The sequence below is a fragment of the Dama dama genome, chromosome 22 (assembly GCF_033118175.1).
Source record: "Dama dama isolate Ldn47 chromosome 22, ASM3311817v1, whole genome shotgun sequence".
NCBI lineage: Eukaryota > Metazoa > Chordata > Mammalia > Artiodactyla > Cervidae > Dama > Dama dama.
This window is the reverse complement of record NC_083702.1, coordinates 37,871,063-37,895,309: the sequence shown is the minus strand read 5'-3', so window position 1 is coordinate 37,895,309 and position 24,247 is coordinate 37,871,063. Positions and strand designations below refer to the sequence as shown.

At 37.2% G+C, this 24,247-nt stretch overlaps 1 protein-coding gene and 1 pseudogene across 3 annotated transcripts in view; both read right to left on the bottom strand.

The window, feature by feature from the left end:
- The window catches only part of CCDC91 (coiled-coil domain containing 91), a 374,289-nt gene that overhangs the window by 7,787 nt on the left and 342,255 nt on the right, over positions 1 to 24,247 (bottom strand). The gene's annotated exons all lie outside the window — the stretch shown is intronic.
- LOC133044030 (torsin-1A-interacting protein 1-like) lies at positions 2,261 to 14,596 on the bottom strand (annotated as a pseudogene).

Below are 24,247 nucleotides of genomic sequence, written 5' to 3'. Positions count from 1 at the left end.
ACTGTTGCTTCCTGACCTACATACAGGTTTCTCAAGAGGCAGTAAACACTTTCAATAAAATTGAATTCAAAAAGGAAAAAAATCAGACTACAGATAGTCTGATACTCTTTTTTTTTCCCATAAAGTGCAAAAACTAAGGAAAATTTAAAAGTATATTGCCTTGAATTACATTAATAGGCAATATAACATTATTTTTTTTATGAGTACAAAACAAGAAAGCAAATTTATTTAAATTACTAAAATAGCTTTTAAAATCATTTACAAATCAGCTGCTACAATTACTTTTCCTGATATAGTGTTACTCACTCAGTTGTGTCCGACTCTTTGTGACCCCATGGACTGTAGCCCACCAGGCTCCTCTGTCCATGGAACTCTCTAGGCAAGAATATTGGAGTGGGTCGCTATTCCCTTCTCCAGGGTATCTTCCTGACCCAGGGATTGAATCTGCATCTCCTGCATTGCAGGCAGATTAATTACTTTAAGATTCTGGTCAATGAAACATTTAATAGAAACATCAGTTCCTCCACATAACACATATATATAAGATAAGCCTTTTCAGGAACTTATTTTAGAATCCTCTATAAATCACGATATCTGACTTCTGATATTCAGGAACAAACTACAATGAAGAGTATAAATTTATGAATACTGATAGTCCTAGTGGGAAGAAATGAGACCATACTCTATGATTAGTTATGGGATCCTCAAAAGGTAAATGATGAGGGCACTGACAGGCTCTAGTATTCTAAAGACAATATTGTCATTTAAAGGTTTATAGACAATAAAAAATAAAAACTAAATTGGATCTAGAATTTTAAGATTCTAAGAAAAATAAAGCAGTTGACAGATGAGAAAACTGTTAGAGATGTAACGCTAAAACTGAAATTCTAAAATAATGTACAGCAGTGTATTTTAACACCCTTCATGTACAGTAAACTTTACTTTCTTTTCGGCTGGAGGTACTCTATAGAATTTATCACATGCACAGTAAATCTTTATACTTTTTTCAAGAGTGTCATTAAAAGATTCAGACTGCAACAAGTGGACATGTAGAAAATTAAATCCTTCTTCAACAGCCCAGGAGATCTGGTTAACAAATGGTGTGCCAATTCCTGAAATTATATTTCTTAACAAAACTTTCAGGATATGACCAAAATAAACTGCCTGAATTTACCCATTCTTAAAAGCCAAATGAGCAAATACACTAACGCTCATCAGGTATATGCTTCAAAATCTTTGGGAGGACTAAAAATTTCTTAAAGGAAAAAAAAAAAAGAAAGGACATGTGAGAAGGAAGTGCTAACAGACTTCACTAAGAATGGAGTTCATGTAACTATGTTTGACTAATCTTAGGCCTCACTGACCATTTTTTTCCTGGTTGTGCAGGACAGCTTGTGGGATTTTAGTTCCCTGACCAAGGATGGAACCCGGCTCTCGGCAGTGGAAGCTAAGCTGGGAGTCCTAACCACTGGACTGTCAGGCTTATTTTAACTTAGTAGCTTATTTTAGTGGCTTATTTTAACTTTTCATCTTGAAGATGCCCCCCAACTTTTCCTTCCTATTCCACAACTTTTCCCTTGTTTCCTTCTCCCTGCCCTCCAAAACCAGAAAAACAAAAACAAAACAAACACACATTCGGATGGCCTTTCATTATTTCTGTTCCTATAAGCAGAAGCTAAGTAATTTACATCTAAATGATGTAAAAGAGGAAACCCACATTTGTGTTTAGGGAGCTTAATAACTCAACAAAACCTAAAAGGAAATGATACAAATGACTCACAGACTTGCAAGACGAACTGATGGTTGCCAGGGGAAAGGACAGCTAGAGGGTTTGGGATGGTTATGTACACACTGCTATATTCAAAATGGATAATCAACAAGGACCAACTGTATAGCACATGGAACTCTACTCAATGCTATGTGCCAGCCTGGATGGGAGGGGGATTTGGGGGAGAATGGATACATGCATATACATGGCTGGGTCCCTTCGCTGCTTACCTGAAACCAGAACATCGTTAATCAGTTAAACCTCAATATAAAAAAAGTTTAAAGTTTGAAAAAAAAAAACTAAGCTAAAAACTTGGGAGGATTCACTAGAAGGAGCCTGATCCCTCCCACTCATCATATCATAGCAATAATGATTCAACCTGGAATCTAAGTAGATCCTCTATGTGACTGCATAGAATTTAGTCCTCAGATATCATTAACACAGATGTCAGAGAAAACAGGGAAACAGTTCTCTCAAATAACAGATAATTAGGCTGAATAAATGATTTAGATGTTCCATAGTTACCTAAGAACTTAACCTCCTTTAAAAAGAAATCTTAGAGGTGGGATAGGGTGAAGGGTGGGGAGAGGTTCAGGAGGGAGGGGACAGATACGTACTTGTGGCTGATGCACATTGCAAGGCAGAAGCCAACACAATATTGTAAAGCAAATATCCTCCAATGAAGAATAATTTTTAAAAAAGAAACCAGTTTTTTTTTTTTTTTTTTTTTTAAAAAGGCTCTGAATCCTGTTTCTACTTAGAAAATTTGAAAAATTCTCAGAACTTGATGATTTTCTGTCATCAGGTTTTACACAGCAGGACTAAGTAAGAAATACTGCTCCAGAGCCCACTCTATTTGTCTGGGTAAGGAAATCAAACCAGTCAGTCAATCCTAAAGGAAATCAATTCGGAATATTCATTGGAAGGACTGATGCTGAAGCTGAACCTCTAATACTGTGGCCACCTGATGTGAAGAGTCGATTAATTAGAAAAGACCCTGATGCTGGGAAAGATTGAAGGCAGGAGGAGAAGGGAGCAGCGGAGTATTAGATGGTAAGATAGCATCGCCGACTCAATGGACATGGATTTGAGCGAACTCCGGGAGACAGTGGACAGAACAGTTTGGTGTACCACGCTCCATGGTGGCACAGAGTTGGACATGACTTAGCGTCGGAACAGCAACAAATATGTTTGTAGGAGTTGGGTGTGTCAGAGTTGCTGAACTTGACTTTGAGGAAAGCCCTCACTTTTTCTTCAATTTTCTTTAGGACTAGATTGGTTCCAAGTGTTTCCTCTCCAACAAGACAATCAGGACTAAGGCTACATCTTTGAAAGTTGCATTTTCATGGTCACAGTACTTATAGAAGGTCAAAGTAGAGCCTGCAGGCAGTGACTCAAAGTTGTGGACCACAACTGTATTCTGGCCATTTCAGAATCCATTGCTCAGTTCTGATCTACCTTTTGTTTGACAATATCACTGTCTTAAGTTGCTTTGCCTGCTCCATCAATCTGGATGAATAGGCATAGGTGATTTGTTCAGACACCTGAGTGCTTCTTCAGCATCTTGGTCAGCAGTGAGCAGCAAGATAGAAGGGTGAGACAATGGTTGGGAGCTATTAAGATGTTTTTCTAGGAATGTTAGGTTCCTTTTTCACAGCTTCTCATCTTGATCTTGGTAATTATTTATCTGTTGTTTCATCTAGTTCTGGAACTCTTGAACAGTGATAGTTTCTGCTTCCGGAGGACAAATGTACCAGAAACTCCCAATGAGAAGAGCAACTGCCAGAACAAGGGGCCAGCACCACTTCATCTTGACAAAAGATGTACTTTTGGGTTGTCCAGTCACTTGCTTGCTGGAGGTTAATGGAGACTGATTTTCAAGCTCTGATTTCTGAACATTGTCATCACCTGAAAAACTGCCATCTACTGAATACTTGCCTGATGATGATGTCTGCATCCTAGCCCTTATCCTTATGGTTTGTTCAATCCATTCCTGAGGCCTTTTTTTTTTTTTTTTCCATATGCTGAGCTTGGTACTAATGATTGCTTATCAAAAGCTGTGAGATCTTGGCTTTGTGATGACTGCCAAAGTGATTCTTGGCAGAGTAGACCGCCAAGAATGTTGACTTGATTGATGATCTGGTGGTTTGGTCTCCAGACCCAACAGAATCCCCAGACCTGAACTTAACAACAGTAACATCACTGTCAGAGCTGTCTTGTTTTCCTCAGTTTCCCCTTCTTTCAAGAAATTAACCTTTTGTTGGATACTATCTGCTAAGTCGCTTCAGTCATGTCCAACTCCTTGCAATCCTAAGGACCACAGCCTGCCAAGCGCCTCTGTCTAAGGGATTCTCCAGGCAAGAATACTGGAATGGGTTGTCATGCCCTTCTCCAGGGGATCTTCCCGACCCAGGGATTGAACCCACATCTCTTCTGTCTCCTGCACTGACAGGAAAATTCTTTACCACTGAGAAGCACTCAGTTCAGTTCAGTTCAGTTCAGTCGCTCATTTGTGTCTGACTCTTTGCAACCCCATTGACTGCAGCACGCCAGGCTTTCCTGTCCACCACCAACTCCTGGAGCTTACTCAAACTCATGTCCATTGAGTTGGTGATGCCATCCAATCATCTCATGGTTCCTCCGTTATCCCCTTCTCCTGCACCTTCAATCTTTCCCAGAATCAGGGTCTTTTCCAATGAATCAGCTCTTCGCATTAGGTGGCCAAAGTACTGGAGTTTCAGCTTCAGCATCAGTCCTGCCAATATATAATCAGGACTGATTTTCTTTAGAATGGACTGGTTGGATTTCCTTGCTGTCCAAGGGACTCTCAAGAGTCTTCTCCAACACCTCAGTTCAAAAGCATCAATTCTTCAGTGCTCAGCTTTCTTTACAGTCCAACTCTCACAACCAAACATGACTACTGGAAAAACCATAGCTTTGATTAGATGGACCTTTGTAGGCAAAGTAATGTCTCTGTTTTTTAATATGCTGTCCAGATTGGTCATAGCTTTTCTTCTAAGGAATACGCATCTTTTAATTTCATGACTGCAGTCACCATTTGCAGTGATTTTGGAGCCCCAAAATATAAAGTCTATCACTGTTTCCCCAACTATTTGCCATGAAGTAACGGGAACAGATGCCATGGTCTTAGTTTCCTGAATGTTGAGTTTTATGCTAACTTTTTGACTCTCTTCTTTCACTTTTATCAAGAGGCTCTTTAGTTGTTCTTCACTTTCTGCCATAAGGCTGGTGTCACCTGCATAGATATTTCTCCCAGCAATCTTGATTCCAGTCCAGCATTTCTCATGATGTATTCTGCATATAAGTTAAATAAGCAGGGTGACAATATACAGCCTTGACATATTCCTTTTCCTATTTGGAACCAGTCTGTTGTTCCATGTTCAGTTCTAACTGTTGCTGCCTGACGTGCATACAGGTTTCTAAAGAGGCAGGTTAGGTGGTCTGGTATTCCCATCTTTCAGAATTTTCCAGTTTATTGTGATCCACACAGTCAAAGGCTTTGGTGTAGTCAATAAAGCAGAAGTAGATGTTCTTCTGGAACTCTCTTGCTTTTTTGATGATCCACTGGTGACTTCTAATTCACTCATTTTAGTATTTCCATTTGTTTTATATGCCAAATCAGATATTAAGATTCTTAGAGGGGGTCTACACAGGCTGATTACAGGATCTTCATTCATGACTGGAATCCTTCTGTGTTCTCCTGATACTTTTCTTTGAAATGGTTTGGCTTAAAACAATTTGTGAAGGTGGTTTGTCCTCTCTGGATGAATGGGAATCCCATTATCTTCTCCGGGTCATAATCAGAGACAGTTTAGTAGAGGCAGCTGTGAATGTTCCTGCTGCTGCAGGTGGGGAGCTCTTCGCCTCTTGATCTCCTTGGCTTCATGGAGTTGCCAACATTTCAAGACAAGAAACTTATGCAACCAAAACTGATGACACTTGTATTCAGACGGGAGAGTCAGAATGAAATACATAGATTTATTTTGGCGGTGGCTTTTGTTTTATTACTATGGTTCATTACATATATATGTTAGATTTAATAAATTCAAAATCTTTTATAAGCCCCCCATGTCCCCAAAACATCAGGAGTTCTATTAAAAGCCAAACTGATTTAATATCTGAGAATAATTTCTCCTTTTGAGACCATATAGCACAAACTCATAATTGCACAAACTAGCAATCAACCTACGACTGTAACAATCCTCTAAATAACAATCCTCTAGATTATGCATCAGAATGAATATCCTGTAGTTTTGTAAAAAGCAGGGATAGGCACAAGGACAAAAATGTTTGAGAGACTTCTATTTAAACTTTCCAAGCACTCCTTTCTCTTGCCTGTGTTAAAAGTGACTCTGGAAGTAGTCACCGTAAGATGACAGATGTACTAACTTTGGGTTTAGGTTGCTAAACTTCACATCTTTCCTGAGTCTCCCCAGAACTGTTTGAAGGCAAGAATCCATTCAATTAATAGAAGTTCAGCACTTTAAGGAGCAAACAAGGTAACAAAGATACTCTGAGGAAGAAGATGAATTGGGCCATCTCAAATCTAAGCTTCCAATTAGACGGTGTTTTCTGCAATGGTACTTAAGACCATGTCCATGAAGGGGACACTTGAGGCCTTTCTCTTATAGCTCAGGGACAATTTCTTTTTCTAAAACAAGTACATCAAACTGAAAATTCTTGAATTTCAACAGTTTCTATTTTATTGGAATAAGGCATGACCTTATTATCATTTATTGAAACAAGGAGAATTTTGGCAAAATATTGAATTCTTTTTGCCCCCTTGAAGAGTGAGGCTTAGTTCTCTTTTTGCGGCTTTCATCTCAAAGTGAATCAAAAATCTGTATTCTGTGAATTCATACTGACAATATTATGTCCAGAGTAGTGGTGGCAAACATATTTGGCTCTGGGTTTACAATCTTTTTATATATTGTAGCTTTAACTGTACTGTTTTCCCTTCTACTTACTGCTGCTTCAGCTATTGTTCAGCTCTTTCAGAAACCTGAAAAAATAACCCTGGAAATTCTGAGATGTCTAAAATGGACACCGAGACTTTAAAAATCTTTTTTTTCCCTTCTTTGTCATCTCTTCAGTTCACTAGCATACTACTGAAAACCATTTAGAAGCATACATATGGCTTGTTAAAAGTTAATATATAGGTTAGAGGGTAAAAAGACATGATTTTTCAATAACTCCCTATATTAGATTTACTTTTCGTTAGTATTTCATGCCACAGCAAAAGAAAAAGAAAAACAACACAGCTCTAGACTTTAGTTTTTATTTCCTATCACTAAAACGTAATAGGATGCATGGTCAACTTATTCTGGTCAAAAAAGCAAAATTCAGATTTAGTTAAAAACAAACATAGCTTATTTTAATGGGACTGTTAAGAACACTGTTTACATCCCAGAAAATTTGATACTTGTTTTTTAATATATACGTATATAAAATATATGAATGTATATAATCAATATATATGGAATTTAAAATACAGAGTATTAATTGTGATTTCAGTACTTTCTGGGCTTTCACCAACAACAAGATATACCAGAAGATGTGAAAATAGGTCTACTTTTATCAAAGTTACTTTTCCAAACTTCCCTTCTGCATATTTTAAACTTATGCTTTTAAAAAGCAATATCCAGCAAATCTACTGATAGAAAATTACTCATAAACATATGTTTTAAGTGTAGTAATATGTTTAATGGATTCTGTTTGCACAGTCACCAACAAGTTCTTTCATGGGCATTGAAGAAAGGTCAAGTATGATGATCTGGAAATGTAATTTACTCAGGCAGGTTTTCCAGTTGGTTACATCATATCAGGTAAGAAGGACTGTTTACCTTCTGATAAATGAAACAGTTCTTCAGTTTTTGAATGCTGCCCTTTTAACAATGTTAGTTGGATATGAATGCCTCTCTTTTTCTGACTTTATTTACACCCATCACACACACACACACACATCATACACACATGCCTTCAAGCTGTTGTTTCATTTATATACATGCTTGACATTGAGCTAATCCATTAATTACTTGGTCAATCAGCTAATCAATAAAAAAGTTAAGACTGCTACTATTTGTGCGTTTTATATATATATATATATATATATATATATGTATACCCCCCAAAAGTATACAGATAGTGGCCTTGTCCTTAAGAAGTTTACAATGTTTTTGAAGAGACACACACAACCATTAAAGAACAACTAGGTAATGACAATTAGGTAAAGATTAGTCCAACGGAAGGTCAGAATTGGGGAGAGATCATTGCAGGAGAGCATAGCAGAGACACCTTCATAGAGGTTGAGGAGGATTTGAAGAGACTGAAAGAGAATATCAAGACTGTTTTCTTAAAGAGAAACAAGATGTGGGGAAAAAAATCTAGGAAAGCAGATGAGCAGGAACAAAGACAGACTGTTTAGTGACACCGAGGAAGGAAGTGACACTTGAGTTTAGTGGAGCTTAGGAGTAGTCACATAGTCTTTCATTCACTCATTTATTCAATATTTATTCTGTACCTACTATGTGCCAAGCACTGCTTCAGGCACTAGAGAAACAGAGTGGTAAAGAAGACTATTCTCTGCTACTGTACACTTCATATTTTAGCTTGAGGAGACAACAAATTAATATTCTTCAGGTGAAGATCAACACTATAAAACATAACAAAGTAGAGCAGAGGATTTGACAGAGGCAGAGAGGAGATCTTCTTGGAGGGATGGTTAGAGAATACCACTTGGAAAAGGTGGTAATTAAGAGACTTAAAAGAAGTGGTGGTCCAGTGGCTAAGACTCTATGCTCCCAATGCAGGGGTCACGGGTTCAATCCTTGGTCAGGGAAATAGATCCCACATGCTACAATAAAGAGTTCGCCTGTCACAATGAAATGATCCCTTGTGCCACACTTAAGGCTTGGTTCAGCCAAATAAATAAATAAATTTTAAAAAATGTTAACAAAAGAGAAGTGAGGGAGGAAAGGAACCATGCAAAATCATCAGGAAAGTAAGTCAAAAGCAGATGAAAACACAAGAGAAAAGTTCAAAATGTGTGTTCAGACTTGGTTTCAGTGAGGAGTGGCAGTAAGTATAAGATAGGCCCAAAATGAGCAAGGGGGGACTGGTAGGATAGGAGAGCATCAGAGAAGTAGACAGTGATTAGAGTAGGAGGGTGTGTGTTACAGGGCATGGGGAAAATCTGGAGAGCTTTGAGCGAAACTGTGGCCATACTCTATGTTTGAAGAATGTCACACTTGTAGGGAGTTCCCTGGTTCCGAGCTTTCACTGCTCTGGCCCTGGTTCAATCCCACATCAGAGAATTGAGATCCCATAAGCCATGTGGCATTGTCAAACAACAACAACAACAACAAAATCACAACTCGTTACTGGGAACAAGAGATTGTAGAGGGGGCAAGAGTGGAAGAAGAAAATCCAATTAGAATTTTTGGCCTGGGAAAAAATGTAAAGTTAATCAGACTATTGGTAGTAGAGGCTTAAGAGTTGGTCCTATTTTTAGATAAGGCCGACTGGAGTTACTAATGGATAGGAAGTGTGTGGATGAAAAGAAAAGAGAAATAAAAGCTGATTCTTAGAAAGGTGCTGGCATTTCTAAGATATGATGAACTGGAGGGAACTGGGGAAATGAAAGATAAAAAAGGGTTCCTTTTATATAGAAATTCTCAGAGCCTTAGTGCTAATAAGAAGCATTGTGAGCTGCCAAAATGGCTAGGGCATAAGTAATATTTCTCAAACTCTTAGACCTTGGAATCATGTGTGTGTATAAAGCATACTTTGGAAAATGCCCCCCAAATCAATTTTTCTTGAGAACTCCCCTAGATTCAAAACAAAATATGTATATAGAGAGAAGGTTGCACTGATTCAGTTTCTCCTTAGTCCCCCATAATCTTGGAATTTTAATGTTAAGAGACTTTGAGGCTGCTTAGTCTAACATCTACAGTTTACAATTTTGGAAAACTGACATGTTGAATTGTTAAAAGACCAGTTTCACAAACCTAGTATCACTTTGCTGACAAAGGTCCATATAGTCAAAGCTATGGTTTTTCTAGTAGTCACGTATGGATGTGAGAGGTGCATCATAAAGAAGGGTGATCACTAAAGAATTGATGCTTTCAAACTGGCACTGGGAATCACAGCACCACTCTTAAGAGTCCCTTGAACTGCAAAGAGATCAAATCAGTCAATACCAAAGGAAATCAACCCTGAATATTCATTGGAAAGTTTGATGCTGAAGCTGAAGCTGTGATATTTTGGCCACTTGGTGTGAAGAGCTGATTCATTGGGAAAGACCCTGATGCTGGGTAAGATTGAGGGCAGGAGAAGAAGAGGGTAACAGAGGATGAGATAATTAGATGGCATCACCAACACAATTAACATGAGTTTGAGCAAACTACAGGAGATACAGAAGGACAGGGAAACCTGGTGTGCTATAGTTAATGGTGTTGCAAAGAGTCAGACACAACTTAGTGACTGAAGGACAATATGTCGTCTTACACTTAAAAAATACACTTCTTCAAAATATATTTACAAGTATTAGCTTGAGTTTATCTTTACTTAAGAAACTCTACTATGGCCTCACTACATTTTGATAATGAACTTGAGTACCAGCACTAGGACCAGAAAGTGCTGACAATCATTCTGGGGGAATGATATAAATATCCTGTCTCTTGTATCAGTTTTAAAACTTAATATGCACACATACTCATAGTTCGTTTCATGAAATTATCACATTAGGGGATGACAGACTTGAATATGATTGTTACTCTTTAGCGATAATTACTTTTATTGTGACATCTAAACATTTTTGCTTTAAATACCACCTATATCCTATATCCTCAATTTCTGCATTTCAGCCTAAGAAAATTTAGACTTACCTGTAATATTATCATAGCATTAATGGAGTCTCAATAGTAAATGTCTTATTACTGATGTTATAATCATAATGAGTTTCTCTTTTAAAATCATCTACATATTTTAGATAAGTAATAATCTTTTCTTTATATTTTCAGATAAGTAAATTGGACTGCAAGAAATATATACTGTATGTAAAGCTGAAGTTGACATAGAAAACCTCCCAGAGAGGTCTGGGAGTACAACTATTGTTGTTCAGTTGCTAAGTCGTATCTGACTCTTTGCGACCCAACGGACTGCAGCACACCAGGCTTCCCTGTCCTTCACCATCTCTTGGAGCTTGCTCAAACTCATGTCCATTGAGTCGATGACGCCATCCAACCAGCTCATCCTCTGTCACTCCCTTCTCCGAATGCCCTCAATCTTTCCCAGCATTAGGGTCTTTTCCAATGAGTCAGCTCTTTACATCAGGTGGCCAAAGTATTGGAGCTTCAGCTTTATGTCATTATTATAAATCATGTTGAAAGAGATTCTGAACCAACTTCAGGATAATAATGATATAGAAATATATGTTTAGAATGACTCTGACTCTAAAAGATTCAATATGATCAGAAGAGTGATTTGATCTAAGGCAATGCCAGGTGCCTTGACCTGAACTTCTGAAATGTAGGCCTGATCTTTATCAGAACATTCAAAGAACTTTCATGTCTATTGAATACTCAATCCAGAGTTCACATCTCCTTTCAGACTTTTCAACTTTAAAGTATACTTCAAATCTAATCTATTTAGTAAAAATCTATCAACATATAAAGAAGTTGTGTAACTTGCGAGCAAGCACAAGATGAATTACAGATGCTCTTTTAGAGTAAGTGAAAAACGGGTATAAAAGAGTCTTAAATCCTATTGGCCACAACTAAAGAACTATGAGTTTTGATTTGTTTTGCTTTTGTTTTTAAGATGTCTTAGGGTAAGTAAATTCTCTTTTTTTGAGTCATCTATAGCTCTACATACTTGGGCAGTTCTGCCTTTTTATCCCAAACTACCACAGAATCCATGGGGGAATGGGAACACTCATTTTTGTTCTTCACTAAATCATCTGGGCAGCATAAACCAACATGTATTCCAGACTTTAATGTGCAGGCACATTATTCAGTCTTGTAAGTTAAAGCAAGACCAGTAGGCCAGAAAAGGATGCACTGGGGGAGTGAGTGAATGTTTTACCTTTGTTTCCCTGATAACAGGCACTAGACTTTCTAGTAGAAGGTTCCATGTGTAAAGCTTAATAAATTTGAAAAGAAAATAATTCTGGTAACAACTGCTTTACTTCTAATTCAGACAATTTCCAAAACATCTGAAAAAAGCCACAGATTTAGGAAAATCTTACAACAAAAGTAAAGGTAATTAAAACTGTAAGTGTTAAGTACCCTAAGTTGCTTCAGTTGTGTCCAGCTTTTTGCAACCCTATGGACTGTAATCTGCCAGACTCTTCTGTCCATGGAATTTTCCAGGCAAGAATACTAGAATGGGTTATCATGCCTTTTCCAGGGGATCTTCCTGACCCATGGATCAAACCTGGGACTCTTATGTCTCCTGCGTTGGCAGGTGGGTTCTTTAACACTAGCACCATGTGGAAAATTGTATAGTAAAGTAGTAATTGCATAGAAATTCTACCTTAGGGCTCTGACCCATAAGGTTGTATTTACCTATTAAGTTCCATATCCTACTTTCCAGAGTACAATGCTAAGAGTTTATCTCAAATAAAAAAATGGATTGATTCTGGCAAGACAGACTAACCGATTTTAATATGACATTTCCACATAAAGTGTTAAATACAATTTATTACATGTTCCCAAGCCATGAACAACCTTTTTCTACATATTTTCAAATCATAGCTAGTGCAAAAGCATTGCAAAGCTCACTGATCTTTTGTAAATTAAACAACACAAAAATCCTGAACAAATATTGTTAAGTAACAAATTGGTCAAGCACAACAAACATAAACTCATATTTTCATCAATTTAAGTTAATATTTTAGCAATTCTTTTGTGCTAATCTAAGGAACAATATTTTAAAATTACTTTCTATATCCTTTTTTGTTTTGATTTTTTGGCAATTTAAATTTCATCTTATTTTCAAGTAAAGAAAGAATTACATGACTTCTGGGTGTTCTTGTCTTCCTGTGCTATCTTAAAATTATCAAATGACTGATACATTTTGTCTTTTATGTTTCAACTTACAAAAGCAGACAAAGGACTGTCCACAAACCTACTTCTTTTTTTTGGCCACACCTCAGAACTTGTGGGATCTTAGTTGCCTGACCAGGGAATGAACCCCAGGCCTTGGCAGTGAAAGCGCATAGTCCTAACCACTGGACTACCAGAAAATTCCCCAAAAGGCTTTATTGCAAGCTCTCTGCACACATATATTTAAAAAGTTGATTTACAGTGCAAAATGAATAGTCCATAACGCTGGATCAAGTCTAATCTTCTCTTGTTCTGAGGACAGTGTGACCATTACTACCTGCTATGCACTGGTGAACTTGCCTCTATGTGATATTTGTTATCCATTTGTTGTTGCTGTTGAGTCACTAAGTAGAGTCTGACTCTGCGATCTGGACTATAGCTACTCTAGCTGTAGCTTGCCAGGCTCCTCTGTCCATGGGATTTCCCAGGCAAGAATACTAGAGTCGGTTGCCATTTCCTTCTCCAGAGAATATTCCCAACTCAGGGATAGAACCTGTCTCCTGCATTGGCAGGTGGATTCTTACCACTGGGCCACCTGGGAAGCCCTTGGTTACTGATTACTGTGTAACAAATCACCCTAATAATGGCTTAAAACAAAACAAGAAACTGTGATATTAATCATCTCCCTGTTTTTGTGGGTCAGGAAACTGGGTGCAGACTAACTGAGTGCCTCTCATTCATGGTCTCTACTGAGGGGTTGCAATCAAGGCATCATTGGGGCTGCAGTCAACTCAAAGTTCAGCTGGTAAAGACACTGATTCCAAGCTCACTGAGTGGTTGATGATAGACCTCAAAACATCCACTTTCAACAGAGCTCATGTAAGCTTCTCCGCAAGGCTGCTTAGTAACATGAGAGCTGACTTCTCCCAAAGCGAGGAACCCAGGGGAGAATTAGACATAGCAGGAGCTCCCTGAGAGAGCAAGATAGCACCCATGACAGAGGCCACAATCTTCCTAAAAGTCAGCTTCACTTCATCCAGCCCAGGCTCAAGGGGAGGTAAATACATAAGTGCAGGGCATCACTGGAAACTATCTACTGTGCATTATCTCATTTTTATTCTACTGAAACTCTGAATGAGGCCATTGAGGCTTAGGACTATTATGACTTGCCTGAGTGGTAGGGACAGGATTCAAATCCAGGTGTGTATGACACCAAGCTATTCTCTCAACCACAATACCCCAGTGCCTTTTCAGATAAGAACTTCAGTTATGGCTGGGGGCCTTGGCACAGTATCTGTTTTGCTATAAATATGTAGGGGTTTCTTGCACTGTGTACACTTGTGCAAAAACTTGTCAAGATGCCATAAGCCCTATAGATACAGTTATTAAAACATGTAATTTTCTTCTCTTCCTAAACAGCAGGTTCAGGAAGCTTTCTGTTATATTAACATACAAATGATTCCCTGAAAACACAACAGAAGCATCTGAAGAAAAACTGGCACGTTAAATATATCACACATGCCTTAAAAGATCTGTAAACCTCAGTGGCTGTATATAAAAACAATAGATTACTTCTTCCTAGATCCACAATGAAAGAAAGGGGAAATACTCAAAAAGGCACTGTGTGGGGTGGACCTCACCTTGGGGGTACCGCTGAGGTTTTAACAATCTTTGCTTGCTTATCTTCTTTTCCACTAGTGATAGAAGGGGCTACGTGCACAGGGTGAGCACTCCACACCTGTGACACACATCTGATTCCCATTAGGAAATCCTCAGGATCCAAAATAGAACCAATGGAACAAAGAAACATTTAATCAGATGGAAGTCAGTGAGAGTAGATGTCTTTCCGCTTATTTTCAATAAATAGGGCTGCTCTTCTTCTCCATTCAGGATTTTACAGTGTGTACTTGACCACTAAAGCCTTGAAAAAACACAATGCCGTATATCTGGCACATTTTAAAACACATTTATCCAACTGAAGGAATCAAGTGGGAAAACACCCTGTCGGTCCTCCTAAAATCCCAGCTGGATTGAGAAATGTAAGAAAACCATAACCTCCCTCCTTGTAAACAAGTAAAGGAGGTTTGGTTTCAATTAACAAAGCTAAATTTGGATATTATTGTCTAAAACTGGCAATAGCACCTGCTCAAAGAGAAATGTTGAAAAACTTAACACTGGAACCTACCAAACAGAAGATGTGAGAAGTTAGGGATTACGACAAAACTTGAGAGTTCTCTCTTTAACATCCACTCATCTTTCTTACCGATAAAATTTCAGTTTAGTCCTAGTAAAAATGTGAACTTCCTCAAGGTATCATTCCCAAGATCTCCTTCCAGCTGGCTGCAAGGGGTAACTACAGAGATGTTACTGCAAGTTATTGGGGAGGATCTCCAGAAGAGCTCCTTAAAAGTGGGACAGACACCTGTCTCGATTTTCTTTTCCCTTTTTTGATTTTTGCATCCTTCCCTTTTCTGCTACCTCAAATGTGTTTACTGGAGCTCCAGCTGCCATTCTATAGCCTTAATCATGTAAGCCAGTGCTAAGGCATTAAAAAGTACAAAGTCAGAATGAGTGTGTGTGTGTGAAAGTCACTTAGTTGTGTCTGACTCTTTACGAGCCCGTGGACTAAATATACAGTGCATGAAATTCTTCAGGCCAGAATACTGGAGTGGGTAGCCTTTCCCTTCTCCAGGGGATCTACCCAACCCAGGGATTGAACCCAGATCTCCCACACTGCAGGCAGATTCTTTACCAGCTGAGCCACAAGGGATGCCCAAGAATACTGGAGTGGGTAGCCTATCCCTCCTTCAGCAGATCCTCCCAACCCAAGGAATCGAACCAGAGTCTCCTGCATTGCAAGTGGATTCTTTACCAACTGAGCTATCAGGGAAGCCCTACAAAGTGAGAAGGATCCTGTACATAGAAAACGTATCCTCTACATAGAACACCCTAAAGACTCTTCTAGAAAATTACTAGAGCTAATCAATGAATATAGTAAAGTTGCAGGATATAAAATTAACACACAGAAATCCCTTGCATTCCTATATACTAACAATGAAAAAACAGAAAGAGAAATTAAGGAAACAATACCATTCACCATTGCAACAAAAAGAATAAAATACTTAGGAGTATATCTACCTAAAGAAACAAAAGACCTATACATAGAAAACTATAAAACACTGATGAAAGAAATCAAAGAGGACACAAACAGATGGAGAAACATACCATGTTCATGGATTGGAAGAATCAATATTGTCAAAATGGCTATTCTACCCAAAGCAATCTATAGATTCAATGCAATCCCTATCAAGCTACCAACGGTATTTTTCACAGAACTAGACCAAAGAATTTCACAATTTGTATGGAAATACAAAAAACCTCGAATAGCCAAAGTAATCTTGAGAAAGAAGAATGGAACTGGAGGAATCAACCTGCCTGACTTCAGACTCTACTACAAAGCCACAGTCATCAAGACAGTATGGTACTGGCACAAAGACAGAAATATAGATCAATGGAACAGAATAGAAAGCCCAGAGATAAATCCACGAACCTATGGACACCTTATCTTTGACAAAGGAGGCAGGGATATACAATGGAAAAAAGACAACCTCTTTAACAAGTGGTGCTGGGAAAACTGGTCAACCACTTGTAAAAGAATGAAACTAGAACACTTTCTAACACCATACACAAAAATAAACTCAAAATGGATTAAAGATCTAAATGTAAGACCAGAAACTATAAAACTCCTAGAGGAGAACATAGGCAAAACACTCTCCGACATAAATCACAGCAAGATCCTCTATGACCCACCTCCCAGAATATTGGAAATAAAAGCAAAACTAAACAAATGGGACCTAATGAAACTTAAAAGCTTTTGCACTACAAAGGAAACTATAAGTATGGTGAAAAGACAGCCCTCAGATTGGGAGGAAATAATAGCAAATGAAGAAACAGACAAAGGATTAATCTCAAAAATATACAAGCATAAGAAAGATAAAGAACATTACAGCATACTAACACATATATATGGAATTTAGAAAGATGGTAAGGATAACCCTATATGCAAAACAGAAAAAGAGACACAGAAATACAGAACAGACTTTTGAACTCTGTGGGAGAATGTGAGGGTGGGATATTTCAAAAGAACAGCATGTATACTATCTATGGTGAAACAGATCACCAGCCCAGGTGGGATGCATGAGACAAGTGCTCCAGCCTGGTGCACTGGGAGGACCCGGGGGAATCGGGTGGAGAGGGAGGTGGGAGCGGGGATCGGGATGGGGAATACGTGTAAATCCATGGCTGATTCATATCAATGTATGACAAAACCCACTGAAATGTTGTGAAGTGATTGGCCTCCAACTAATAAAAAAAAAAAAAAAAAATACAAGCAACTCCTGAAGCTCAATTCCAGAAAAATAAATGACCCAATCAAAAAATGGGCCAAAGAACTAAACAGGATCCTGATTTTTTTATGACTTTGCTAAGCTTTTGTACCTTTAAACTACTCACCTCTGACTTGCATATGCCATTGCTATTTCTACCTTCTGTTACTAGGAGGAAAATATAAGTTTCAGTGATAAAGGTACCAAGTGTACACTGTATGTGTCTACTACAATAATGGAAACAAAAATTTACTTGAGGATAAGCTCAAAATGTAGGGAGTGAGACTGAAATTTCCACTGAATTAGAAATTTTAATTTGGGGGCTGAAAAACAACTAGTGGAATATAATGTCCTGTAATAGCTTAAGAGCATATGAATGGTTAAAAATAAAAATCATAGTAATCAGGTTATGCCAATCACCTGAACATATACACCTCCAAGTTGCATTGACAAGTATCTTTTCTTTTCTTGTTCTTTGCTAGAGTATCTCATCTACAAACTTTAGAGTGAAAAACACCTAAAAATGTTAAAAAATAAATAAAGGGGATGAATTTGAAACTAAAGCAGTAAAAGTTTGCCCAGGCAAACAAGTTAATATATAGAAAGAAACAAAATTCTTAATCAATTTGAAACTTATATTATGGATAAAATATGATACTTTTGTCCCCAGGAAATTCCGAGTAATTTTGCAAATTAACTTTGGAAGTAGACAGGACATTGTGGCATAAATATATATTTATATTGACTTTCCATCAGTTTCACACTCATTATTTGGTGTTCGTTTTCCATTCAACATGAAATTTAATAGTGCATATATTTTAAGCACTTCTGGAACAAAAAATATTTAACAAATATTTAAAAATCAAGACAGAATGAGTAGAACCAAACACAATCTGATCTCAACCATACAGTTAACAGACTCATCTCAACAATAAAATAATAGCACCAGTAGCTAACACCATAAGTGAATGTTTATGTGCCAAGTAATGTAAACACTACACATGCTGACTAATTAAATTCTCATAATAATCCTATGTGAGGTAGGGACGATTTTAATCTCCATTTTACAGATGAACAAAATGTGGCGAGAGGTTAAAGTACTTGCCTAAATTTACACATCTAATAAATTGCAATCAGTTTTAATCCAGGAAATCTGATTCAAAACCACACATTCCTAATCGTATACTATTCTTACTAAGATGAAAAGTAGACCCATGCCATGCTACAATGTTAAAGTTAAAAGACTTTCCAATAAAATGGGACAATCCAGTAATGGTAAACAAAACAAGAAAAGACCAAGAATCTTCTCTTTCTTTCTTTAAATATTTGTAGGGAATTTCCAAATCAGATGGAAAGGTGGTGTTTTGGGTAGAAATTTCATAAATTGATGGTTCATAGCCCAGAGAAATTTGTGAGGCTGGTATAAAAGCTATTAGATGACTTGTTTCTATTTCAACCACTTACTTTTCTTGTCAAATAAATAACAATGACCATCTGTAGTTGCTTTTTATACATCCAAAAGAAGCAAATGGTTGTAAACTAGAATTCTTACAGAAATAGCCATGTTAATTAATAAAAGTTCCCATTTAAAATTCTTATTTCTCACCTATACTTGTAATTTTATATTTATATTGACAAGTGAGAAAGGTTCAGAAGAAAATCTGGCAAAGTGTCTTAAGTGTAATCTACCTTCCCCAAGCATCTTTACAAATGCATTACAACTGGGAAGTAAGATTAACAAAGGTGGGAGGATAATTTTATTTCTTAAAAAAGCTATCCATAAATGCATACTGCACTTGAGATGCACCTGAAATGTCATATAAAGTATCATACAGTCCCAAGACATCTGCTCTTTCTCCATTACAGGGTACTGTCTGAGGACCCCATTAATTAAGGCAATGCAGCCAATACACTAAAACTTTTTTCTTTTTGTTTTAATGCGAACAAATTCAGCCAATACACTGAAACTCTTTCTTCTTGTGTTCTAATATAAACAAATGACATTATGCAAGGAAATAGAAGGATCAAGTTATCTAAATGGTGTGTGGTAAAACAAATGCAGACTATTATCATAGAGAAATTCCATAGGTATGACCTACTCAAATGACTTACCACCTCATTTACTATATAGGTATCACTAAGCTTGGATGAAAAATGATAGTTTTGCTGATGTATATCTAGACTTCTGTAAGTAAAAGACACTATGGAGTTTAAAGTCTCCAGGAAATGCCAAGATAGTGACTCTGAATATAACCATGTATATTCAATATATGCTAAATGTTAAGTATGCTAAACTAAAAATGAAATCATATTCTCTGAGCAGAAGTTGGTCTTATTAATTTTTCTATCAAAATCCAGCAGTCAAAAGCTATATGGAATCAGAGGAAAGAAGCAGAGAGAATGTTTCCTAATTCATTCTATGTGGTCAACATCACTCTAATACCAACACCAAACAAAGACATGAACAGAAAACTACAGACATCTCTCATGAACACAGATGAAAAAAATCCTTGATAAAATATTAGCAAATCAACCCAAAAAAGTATAAAAAGAATTATATACAATGACAAAGTAGGTTTTATCTCAAGTATGCAAGGCTAGTTCAACATTCAAAAATTAAGTAATCATCACATCAACAAGCTAAATAAGAAAAACCACATGATCATATCAACAGATGCAGAAAATGATTTGACAAAATCTAACACACACGATAAAATCCCTCAGCAAACTAGGAAGGAGGGAACTTTCTTAACTTCATAGAGACTATTCACAAAAAACCTTGAACTAACATTATACTTTAGGTGATAAATTCAAAGCTTTCCCACTAAGATCAGGTACAAGGCAAGGATGTCCTCTCTTAACCATCCTTTCAACATCATAACAGAAGTCCTTGCTAATGCAATATGCCAAGAAAGCAAAATAAAAGGTATACAGATTTGAAAGGAAGATAAAAATCTTTGTTTTACAATAAAGATGGAATGATAAATAGATGACAAAAATACATATAAAAAGATGCTTCAACATCATATACCTTCATAGAAATACATATTAAAATGACATACCCCTACACATCTATTAGAATGACCAAAATCTGGAAAATTTACATCTCTAAATGCTAGTGAGGATATGGAGCAAGTCTCATTCACTGCTGGTGGGAATGCAAAATGGTCCAGCCACTTTGAAAAACAATTTGGTGGTTTCTTATGAAACTAAACATATTCTTATTATACATTCAGAAATTGTGCTCCCTGGTATCTACCCAAAGGAGTTGAAAATTTATGTCCATACATAAAACCCTAAATGTGAATGTTTATAGCAGCTTTCTTCATAACTGCTCAAATTTGGGAACAACTATGATGTCCTCCAACAGGTGAATGGGTAAACTGTAGTATATCCAGACAATGAAATATTATTCAGCACAAAAAAGAAATGAGTGATCAAACCATGAAAACCCATGGAGGAAAGGTAAGTGCCTGTGCTGCGTGCTAAGTAGTTTCGGTCATGTCTGACTCTTTGCAACCCCACGACTGTAGTCTGCCAAGTTCCTCTGTGCATGGGGTTCTACAGGCAAGAATACTGGAGTGGTTTGCCATTCCCTTCTGCAGGGGATCTTCCTGACCCAGGGATTGAACCTGCATCTCTCGTGTCTCTTGCATTGGTAGGCAAAGTTCTTTACCACTAGTGGCACCTGGGAAGCCATAAATGCCTAATAATAAGAGAAAGAAGCCAATCTGAAGAGGTTACATATGATTCCAATTGTATGACATTTTGGAAAAGGAAAAACCATGGGCAGTAAAAAGATCACTGGTTGTTGGGTGGAGTAGGAGGTGTTGGATAGGCAGAGCACAAAGGATTTTTAGGACAGTAAACATATATTGTATGATGTTATATGATGTTATAATGCAGGGATGCGGGTTTGATCCCTGGGTCAGGAAGATCCCCTGGAGGAGGGCATGGCAACTCAGTATTCTTGTCTGGAGAATCACCACAGACAGAGGAGCCTGGTGGGCTAACGGGTGTCCATAGGGTCACAAAGAGTCAGACACGACTGAAGTGACTTAACATGCACATATCATTATATATTTTTCTAAACCCATGAAATGTACAATAGAAAGAATGAATCCTAGTCTAGACTGTGGATTCTGAGTGACTGTGACGTGTTAATGTGTGTTCACCAGTTGTAACAAATGTACTCACCTGTGGGGGATGCTGATAACAGGGGAGACTGTGCATCTCTGGGCACAGAGTGTATACGGCAGAGAGTATATGGTAAATCTCTGTATCTTCCTCTCAATTTTGTTATAAACCTAAAACTACTAAAAAGATAAATCTATACAGTTCTTCATTTATTCAAAGAAAACACTGAAGTATATTTTAAAATTTATGTTGAGTGTGTGTGTGTGTGTGTATATATATATATATATATATATATATATATATATATATATATGTACAATTTTTAACAAAAAAGTAGACCTTTCAGTGATCGGAGAGCTTTATATAAAAATGAATTATGTGTCCAGCATTACCTATGTTGTGAGCTGAGAGAGAAATGAGAAAATGTAGGGATAATGTTTATGGAGGAAGACCACTACACTAATGCAGACATCAGAGACCTCTGCAGAAGTAGTCTTCCTCAAAGGTGGCATTAAAGCTGGGATTGTTACTCCCAAAATTGCCAACCTAGTATTCATATTTTAAGGAATACTGAACCACAGTTAAGAAAAGACATGTTTGGAGTCTTGCTCAGTTAAAGTCAGCAGAAGAATTGAGTTCTTTAGGGGAGTGTTACCAATAGATTTTACATGTATCCTGTAGATACGAAACAAAGTCACAGCTGATTGGTTTGAATCAGGGACCACATGGAGCACCATCATCAAAAAGAAGGATGAAGTCCTGGAAAGCAAAGAAAGCTCACTGGCATTTCATTTCCTTGAGGGACTTCATCCCACTATTTGATGATCACTCCACAAGGTTCCTTGTACTAAAACTGTTGTTATGCAAAAAGAACTGCACAAAGTTGTACAAAATATTGATTTCATCAAGTAAATTTAGTAGTTTCAAAGGAAATCTCAAGAGTAGAATGGAAACTAAGTACTGACAATTCTGATTGTCACTCTTATTTTACAGATGAGGAAATTAGAACATCAAAAAGTTCTGCATCTGAGGACTGACTGGCAGTAAACTATATTCAGAACATACAAGTTCTTGGCTCCAGAGTCTAAACTCATACTGTCACGCTGAATTAATGTCCAATACTTTGTGACAGAAGATGAATATTTAATGAAAACAGTATTTGTGGGGAGGTTATCTTTTTAAATCAACTTTAGTAAATTGTATAGGGAGAATAAATAATAGTGCAAAGGACTATTCAGATTCTAAAATACAAGAAAGTGAAGTCACTCAGTTGTGTCTGACTCTTTGCAACCCCATGGACTGTAGTTGGCCAGGATCCTCCATCCATGGATTTTTCCAGGCAAGGATACTGGAGTGGGTTGCTATTTCTTTCTCCAAGGGAATCTTCCCAACCCAAGGATCGAACCAGGTCTCCTGCACTGCAGGCAGACTCTTTACCATCTGAGCCACCAGGGAAGCATTGTTGCTAACATACATGAAAGTACAGGTAAAATGAAGAAAACATTTAATTAGAAGATTATTACAAGATATCCACATGTGCTAAAGACTGCAAAGTACTTCTGTTGTCCAAACCAAATAGTGAAGCTGTTGGGAGGGCTAAGGAAACACCTTTCAAATAAAGTTTGGCAAAAAAAAAATCACAGCAAAGCAATATTTCAAAATCTGGTTCTCATTACTTGGCTATTTAATCCAAAAAAGGTAACTGGGTTGGGGGGAGGGAGGGAGAGCACTATGAATAAATAAATAAATAAATAAATTTTAAGGATCACTTCAGTGGCTAAATTTTCTGTATTCTTGAGTCATTACAAAGGGAACCACATAATTTTTAGTTACATCCATCTCAAAATAGTCTTTCGTAATGCAAAAAGGGAAAGTATTAAGAGAATTGAGAAGTGTGTTTATCAGATAATCAAAGTATCAAAATAATAGTTATCAATAACTACCACTTAAAGTGTGACTTACTAGAAAAGTGACATAAATTACTTGATTAAAGGATAAAACCACAAAAATTAATCTTGAAGAAAATATTTAAAACACAGTTTATATTTTATAGGCAAGCAAACTATTGACAGAAAACGAAGTGAACAAATTTAATGTAAAAATAAGGATTATTTGTTTTGGAAACTTGCTCCTAATTAAGAGATTGCAGGTGCCTGATTTTGAGTATGAATAAGCCAGGTGCAATTTCACAACTCTTAAAATGTGGAAAAGAGACTCAATGAAAATATTTTAAAATAGAATTTTATGATAATTAAAAGCTCATTTAAAAAATATATAAGCATACTCTTCTCTAAAATCTGGAAATTTTACATTGTTCCTCCTCTCTCTTTAAACTTTTATATTTACCCAGTGTTCCCTACCATTTTTATCCTAGCAATATATCTTATGCTCAACAGTGATCACTCCATTTTACTTCTCTGAAAAATATGCGTTTAAAAATTAAAATTCATTGAGCCTTTTCAGAGTTTAAATTATAATTTCTGAAGTCCTTTCATTGTTAGGTCATCAGAGATAACATCAATTAAGGACTGCTCAATTATAAGTCCATGATAGCATTTGATAGAGATCAGTTACACCTCAATGTAAATCACTTTTTCAATGTTCTTTTGGGCAAACATTTCAGACTTCACTTCCTAACCATCTTCCTGTTGTGCATGTTGCTTCAAGCATCCTATCTTTCCTGCATCTTCTCAAATACAACCAAACAGTCTTCTATATCAGCCCACTGCTCTTGGTGTGTTATCTGGAATGCTCTTCTCCTAGACAGTTGCATGACTTGATCACTCTCTATACTCATGTCTATTCTTCAATGCCAACTCAGTTCATCACTGAGGGCTGCTCTCACTCACTTTAAAAGAGCACCCCCTACTCTTCATCTGCATCAATAACTC